The following is a 7,085-nucleotide window of genomic DNA, read 5'->3' as shown; positions in this document are numbered from 1 at the left end:
TTAGCTGAGAGACAGTCCAATGTGTAGGAGTAGAAAGAGTAAAGAGACCAGCACTGTGAGGCTGCAGAAAAACAAAGATGGAAATAAAGCAACGAGTTAGATGGAGGTCTGAAGGATGGTCCCTTCCCAAAGGTACTGCTGGAGAACAAGCACAGCCCACAGTGGGTGGGAGGTCACACTCAGTCACAGGGCTTATTTCAATTTTAACATGAAATAGCTATACCAACACTGGGGTGGATGAGGGAGTCAGAAGAAGCAGGACTCTCTAATAATAATTTTTATTACCATGAGAGCTATAACAAGACTAGACCCAATGGAAACAGTAAAAAGGGTAAAAACCTCTCCCTAACATCTAAAGATATTCCAGCAGTGCAGGGACCAGTACATTCAACTCAGCAAAGTTCAAGCTAGTCAATCCCCAGCACTAGTAGCTGTTCAGAAGCAAGACAGACCACAACTAAAATAGTCTGACCCACACTCAGCACTATACCTCCATATTTATACAGCCATTAAAAAAAAAAAAAAAAATGAAACCAAGCACTTCAAAAGACATTTACTTAGGAAACAGTTGTGGTATCTTAATGCACTTCAGTCCTTACTTCCTCTATCAAAGCCACTCATCATTCACAGCATGACAGCCTCAGTGACATAAAACCTCAGCAACTTACCTGCCCATCCTGTGGAAAGGAGCCTACACAAAACCAACAACAACCCCATGCTCCCAGCAGCTCCTGTACTGCAGGCAAGGCCCCTGCCCCAAGCACAGGGAAAAGCCCCAAGCCCTGCCCACCCCAACCAAGCAGGCTCCAGCACAGCTCATTTGCTCATTGCAAACAGCTGGGCAGTGGGAACAACCCAAACAGCCCCAGCTGGGACCAAGGGCCAGAACCCACCAAAGGTAGGCACAGAGCCCACACCTGAAGTACCACAACACAATGGGGACTATCTTAAATGTCAGACAGCTGAGAACAAGAGCACTGCAAGTGAACACAGCTGAAATGGATAAAGCAAAGTTCTGTGTCACAAGTTTGACTGAGGGAAAAATTTCAAAGTACATTCTGGTAATTTTTTTTCCTTTTATGTCAAACTTCAGTGTGTGGGTCTCTAAAGCCACGGTGTGGAAAAGGCATGTGGATGTTTCCTGAAGGAGCAGAAGGCAGTGAGGAAGAGGCAGCCCAGGGAATGCTGGGTGAGGGACATCAAACACAATCAGGAAGCTGAAAAATTTCTGGCATTTTAATATATGTTAAATCACCTATTCTATGAAAAAGGTCAATCCTCCAACTCAATGTAATAGAGGACTTTTGTTCACCTCCTTTTCTAAACACTGAACCATGGAAAGCTGGGCTTTGAGCAGTTGGGCAAGAATGACATGAAATTATCGAAACAGCTACTTCACATTTACCTGAATTTGTATTCGCAGAATAGTAAAGCCTTTGGAAATCATCTTTAAAAAAGATTTGTTTTCTGGATGCTCAAAGTAACACCTTAAAAGGATTCTACAGCTCTGAGCAGACAAGACCATCACTTCTAGAGCTAGACTTCTTTTAGCCGTCATGAGAGGGAAGTTCCAAATCCCCAGGTAACCGAAAATCTTGCCACATGTTCCCAGAGTCTGCCCTGCTGCAAACACTGCTGAACACAGTAGGCCCCCTCAGCTGAGTACTATTTAAGTCATGTGTAGATGACAGGGGTCAGGGGCCTGAGCAATAAAGAACTCATGGGATATACTGTAATAAAAAGTGGAACTAGCAAATTCTTGCTTGAGTAGCATTTATGAAGATTTATTGTAAATATATGTAAACATTAAGCAATAAGTGTTGTAAAATATCGGAATGTTACAGGTTTTAGCTGCTCTGTATGAAAACATTTTACCTAAGATAGCTTTTAAAATAGTCCATGAATATCCATGCCTTGCCATCTGCTTTTGAATTGAATGATCCCTCGAAAGCAGCACCATAAATATTTCCACAAATGAGTGATCTGTTCACATTATATCCCTTAATGCTATCTTATGGCAGAGCAAACAAATAACTCACATGTCACATCACTGCACACAGCAACAATAAGGTGCACTCTGACTGGGTTTTAGCACATTACTAAGAACTGCATCACTGGTTGTCTCTGAGGATCTAACCTGGCTTTTTAGAGACATATTTCTTGACAGCCTGTCAAGAAAGGCTGGAGATGCACATTGAAGAAAGAATACCTTTAGCATCTCATTTTTTTAGACATGATGAATTCTAATCTGGGCTGAGTCTCAAAAAGATCTGAACAAAAGGATGAATAGGAAGTACCAAAAGAGGATTGACAAAGGTGGCTTTATAAAATGAAATCTTAAAGGCAGGATATGGAAAAGGAAATTTTTATGCATCAGTTATAAAATCTGCTAGTCTACTCAATATTTTAAAATATAAGAAGCTAATTTGCTACTTTTATACAATTGTTAGCTTTTTTAAAATGCTCTCAGCAGCTTCTTGGGAGACAATGAAAATTGTAGCAGCCAAGCAAACACACACACAAGGTTCACTGAAGTTCAGTGACTGAGGAAAACAGCTCCTCGTTGATGCTCACAAAACTCCAGGTCTCTGCTTGATCTTTCCAGCAATGGGTTCAGGCTGAAAAGGGGGCTTTGGCTTGCTTTTGGCATTTATTTTTGGCCTGGCATTGAGCAGATCAGTAGGTCCAGAGGAGAGAGGTGCTGAGTGGTGTGGGGAGCATATCCACTCTCCCTTGGAACTTTTGCTCTCCAAAGCCCCACTGTCAGTCAGGTTTGATGAGATCAGCAGCTTTGCCCTAGAAATGGGCTGGTTTGGGTTCCTACACAGAGGCAAGGATAGCTTAAAATAGACCTTGTCCCTTGTGTGGCAAGGCTAGGGAGGTTTTCCAAGGCTCTGTAACAGCCAAGTGCTGTGGCACTTGCTGAGTCTGCCCAATGTCTGCAGCTCCCTAGTGGGAAGCTCTGTGGAAAACCCTGTTGTTCATTTTATTTTAAAGTACGACTGAAGAAAGCCATGTGGTGGGGGAGTGATGTCAAATGCTAAAGGCAGATGAACAAAACCAGTCTGGTCTACACTTGACACCACATCACTTACTGATTTCTTTATTTCAAAAATGAATGAAGTAAAGCACTGCTTTCATAAGGCTCCTTCGTTCATCAGAAATACAACACAAAGCATTCAGAGCCACAAGTGGGGAAATTACGAAGGAAGAGGAGTTAAAGTGCACTCAATGCAGTTTTCCTTGTAGAAGCCATTCTTGAGACAGATGGCCTGGTCTTCCTGCCCTCCTAAAAGGAAAGAAATAGTCCTGCAGCTGGACAATAAACAAAACTTCAGCTAAATCGATTGTTTCAGGAGACACACCCTATGCTGAAGTAGCTAACAGCACTGGCTGACTAACCTCAAAGCCGGTCTTTCCTGTGAGGAAAGACCTTTTCCTCTATGCTGCTGCTGGAGAATATCCTCTGGGGCTAACAATGCCTGGCAATTAGGAAGCTGACTTTAACATCACAGCATCCAATGTTATATCTAACTTTGCCCTTGGGTCAACTGGTAACATCAAGGACATTACCTTTTGGCTAACAAATAAGAAAAATGAGTCATGGTTGTAGAAATAATAATACTCATGCAATGGCACAAAGATCTATAGGTTCTTAGAAAATTAAGAATACCAGATGTTACTGTTCTTTTCCAGTTGCCATGCAACCACAGCCACCCTGCTATGCTTCACCTTCCTAATCTCCTTAACAGCTAACTCTGAAACAAGTGCAATTAATTCCCCAATGAACAAGACAGGACATGACCCAGTCCCGTGGTTATGGGAGTACTTTGATTGTTGGTACATAAACACTGAACAGATACAGCACCAGCACACAGCGTGGCACAGAGCTGGTATTTTGTAGGACAAGCACAAGTCATTGTTGCAAACTGTAACTTTCCTGTAGCACAGGTTTTTACAACTCCTCCTAACAGATATTCCTTACACTGCTTAGGAGACAGACTTTGCCAGTTCTCTGGTGATCTAGGCAGCCTCTTACCCTAGAAACCCAGATAGAAATGGGTGTGCTGCACTTCAGCTGAGAAGCATGTAGAGTCATTAGGACACAAAAAGCCCACTTAAACCCTCTGACAATAGCTTTATGAATAATGATCATATTTTCTCTTTTAAGAGCAATGTCTCAGGTGATCTGCTGTGTTGTGGTTTTTAAACAAATAGCTTATGTACCATATGTATAAAAACATGATTTTTATAGCTGGGCTAAATCAGATTTCTTCAATTATCAATAAAATGGACGGTGAACAGTTGCTTCTAACAAATAATTTTATATGTTTATAGATTTAGAAAAGGTAATAACTACTCAAAAATCCCTTTGATTCTGATGTGGTTCTCATTTGCACCAGGCATAGACCCATGATACTAGTATTTCTACATAGCTTCCTGACACAGTGCAGAGCTGTGAGCAGCCATAGAAATTATTCAATTAGCGCTGAATATGAAGATATAACACAGTTTCTGATTCAGCATTTAAGATTGTGTTGTAATGACTATAGATTGTACAAGTGACATGCCAGTTTTGTGCAATGTCTTATTTCACAATATGGGTAAAAAAATACATGAAAGGGGAAAAAAGCTGTTCCATTTAATTTTCTCTGAATTCAAGCTTGGGGGGAAGCATGTATTGGCATATAAACTGTGTAGGAATAATAATGATGACATTTAGCATTTCAAAAATTATAGCTTTCTGATATTTTTAAAGGTGTTCTTAGGTGATAAATACTTCAGTTAAGCACATGATAGATATGCTCTCAAGCATTTACAAGTGGTGAAAATTCTCTGTGCATCAGCTCTAGAAAATATTGTATTGGAAGTAGCAACATATTTGGCTGTGCAATAGGGTAGTGTTAAAACCTTTCTTTTCCAGACTTGCTGTGAATGTCCTGTTCCCGCTCAAAACTTCTCATGATGGATTGCTATTCGTGCTTTCAGCCCACTGCCAGAAGTCACCACATCCTCGCAACATAATCAGATTTCCCAGGCCGAGCTGCCCACTTTTGATATAGTGACCTTGTCAATCCTGCAAAAGCCAGGAAAGAATTAAACAGATACATGTACCAGGGCCTCGTCTTCAGAATAACAAAATTATATGTTAGCTAAAGCACTAAGAGCAAACCCATGCCTGGGATTTTTCTTCCAATGATTTCCCCCAAAGGTTTCAGATGCATGGCTGGAAATGCAGCACTGTAGCCTGCTGTGTTGGTCAATGCAGAGAAGAGCAGAACTGACTGGTTACTTCAAAAAGATATCAATAAGGGGATGGTTACCTGTCAATTTGGGGCTTTTAAGATGGAGGCTGACAGGAAGCAAGTTAACATGGTGCTAGAATTTAGTCAGTCTGACAGTGAGCAGCATCTGAACTATGCTGTGGGTAAGTCAAATAGACCTTACCCTTGGCTTCATGGCACAAGTATGTACTTGTCCAAATTATGCTTTCATGAGTTCATCAGCGTTTTAGGGGTTGCCAGTTTTCATGCACTGTTATTCAAAGCAAGGTTCACAGAAAAAAATCAGATGCCATCTGCATAAAAAGCTCTGTGTAGCTGTGTTCTAGAGCCAACTCACACTTCAAAGTCAGAAATTATCGTGTTAGGCTATAACGTTTCACAGCAGCAAGCACTGGTGCCATGATTTCCTATTTAATGTTTTTCAAGCACATGGAAATGCATAAAAGAATTTTTCAGTGTCATACAAACTAATACACATATCAGTTAAAATGGTATTTTAGCATTCTGATTATATGCTTAGATTACTAATTGCTAGTCCAGCCCTCCATATATATTCCCATCTTATCATTACCTTGTTATTGCAGTGGGTGATAAGGGAAAAAGACAGACAAACCTGAATGGTATTGCAGCCAGAGGGGCATTTAAAATACTGCTCTGCACCTGGGAAACAGGTTTAATTACTGGTGCTGTCAAAATGTTTTAATATAAACAGGTTTCCTGATGGATCACATTTGCTTACTGTGAACTATCATCCCCCAAACACTATCCACTTTATGGTGGGGCTTAAAATGCAGGTATCATAAATTAGAGCAATGAAGCTTTTATGATTAAAGATGCTTCATCTGCTTTTAATGCCTCAAATTATAGAAACTATAACAAGCCTTCACATTAAAATTTAAATAGGATTAAGAGTCTAAAACTCTCTACAAAGTAGGTGTCATAGGCCTGATTCATTCTGAGATGGTACAGAGTACAGACATGGGAGGAAGGCAGCTCCTACTTCTTTCTTTTGGGCGGCTTGGCATTGGTCTGGCCATTGGTGTGTATTAAGGAGAGACTGAGAGTGCCCTAACCTGTACACCAGAGCCAGTCTTGGATGTACCAAGGGAATACTGCAACTGCCTCAGCCATGCCTTGTCTGTCAGATGGTGCTGCTCTCTCTGGAGCCTGTGTGAGCAGGCACCGCAGAGCTGCTGCTGCTCTGTGCCCCTGCATGCTGCCCTGGGCCTCAGGGGTACTGCAGCACCTTTAGAATAGGGAGCACACCTCCTCAACACCTATTCCAAAAGAGGATTCACCACAAAAACACCTGCACGTGAATTCAGAGATGATTCTGATTGTTGTTTTTGATTTATGTAAGCATCTTATCCTATTCACATTACTCCTGGTAATAACTTCTGAGAGCAGGTTTCATATCAAGCAGTGTTTGTCAAAAGTAGATTTAAAATCTGTAATTATAACATCTGCTTCCACAACATACTTATATTCTGCTCATCCATTCAAGATACAGAAACATGGATCTTATTTGACCAGGCACCATTAGGGAAGGAAGCTCTGCTTTCAGATCTGCATATTACCTCAGAATTTACAGGAAAAAAAAGTAAAATAAATGAAATTATTTCATGTAGGTGGTACATGAAAGAGAAACCTCAATTCATCTTATAAATTATTCATGGTGAATTATTCACTTGACTCATATAGAGACAAAGAAGATGCTTTTTATACTATAAAATCTACTCAGACTTAAAACCCGTATTAATATGAAGTGATGTGTGATTATAGTTGGAGATGTACTTTTAA

General features: G+C 40.7%; 1 long non-coding RNA gene across 1 annotated transcript; it reads right to left on the bottom strand.

Moving 5' to 3' along the window:
• Positions 1 to 3,095: 3,095 nt before the first annotated feature.
• LOC138113358 (uncharacterized) lies at positions 3,096 to 5,892 on the bottom strand. The gene is made up of 3 exons (XR_011152118.1): positions 5,857 to 5,892; positions 4,912 to 5,077; positions 3,096 to 3,289 (listed from the first exon to the last, which is right to left on the bottom strand). It is a non-coding gene; the product is annotated as an uncharacterized lncRNA (long non-coding RNA).
• Between the last annotated feature and the right edge of the window lie 1,193 nt (positions 5,893 to 7,085).

Source organism: Aphelocoma coerulescens, chromosome 7 (genome assembly GCF_041296385.1).
Source record: "Aphelocoma coerulescens isolate FSJ_1873_10779 chromosome 7, UR_Acoe_1.0, whole genome shotgun sequence".
In the NCBI taxonomy this organism is placed as follows: Eukaryota; Metazoa; Chordata; class Aves; order Passeriformes; family Corvidae; genus Aphelocoma; species Aphelocoma coerulescens.
This window is presented reverse-complemented; position numbering and strand designations above follow the sequence as displayed.